Here is an 806-nt window from a genome sequence, read left to right as displayed (position 1 = left end):
GAGCGAGAGCCCTGGATTCAGACTTCTAGCTTCCTCCACTGTGAGAAAATACATTTCAGTTTGGCAAAGCCACCCCCTTGTGATGTTTCTGTCACGGCAGCGCTAGGAGACTCAGACCACCTGTAAGCAGATAAGAACGCAACTGAACCCTTGGGCTCAGGACCTGTGATGACAGGTGCAGTCACAGCGAAGGGGTCATAGCAGACTCGCTGGCAAGGAGGGAGCCTTCAAGGTGGCCTTGCTTCCCTCTGCGGAGAAGTGGCTTGTCTCTCTCCAGTGGGACTTTGTGAAACCAGAAGAGCGTCTGAGAGAGAAGTGAGCTTTCCATGCCCAAATGGTGGGCGAAGGAGGAGGTTGGGCACCAATGCCAAGGAACCAGGCCAGCTGCCGTTGAGCCAACCCTGACTCACAGTGCCCCGATGTGTGTTGGAGCAGAGCAGCCCTCCTCAAGAGTTTTCAATGGCTGATTTCTTGGAACCAGATCACCATGACTTTCTTCTGCACCACCTCTCAGTAGACTCAAACCTCCAACCTTTGCCAGCAGCTGAGCATAGTAACCATTGATATTTGCAGCCCCCAGCAACTCTCTTTGGTCCTCTTTGTTGTTGGGTCTCAGCGAGTTCATTTCCACTCATGGTAACCCCATTTAATGGAGTGGAACTGCCCCACAGGGTCTCCAAGGCTGTCAATCTTCATGAAAGCAAAGCCCAGACCACACCCACTGCCTGGAGTCCATTCCGACCCACAGCGCCCCTAGAGGACAGAGTGGAACTGCACCACAGGGTCTCCAAGGCTGTCAGTCTTCA

The sequence above is a fragment of the Orycteropus afer genome, unplaced genomic scaffold (genome assembly GCF_000298275.1).
Source record: "Orycteropus afer afer isolate SDZICR_OR568_19922 unplaced genomic scaffold, OryAfe1.0 scaffold01018, whole genome shotgun sequence".
NCBI lineage: Eukaryota > Metazoa > Chordata > Mammalia > Tubulidentata > Orycteropodidae > Orycteropus > Orycteropus afer.
This window is presented reverse-complemented; position numbering follows the sequence as displayed.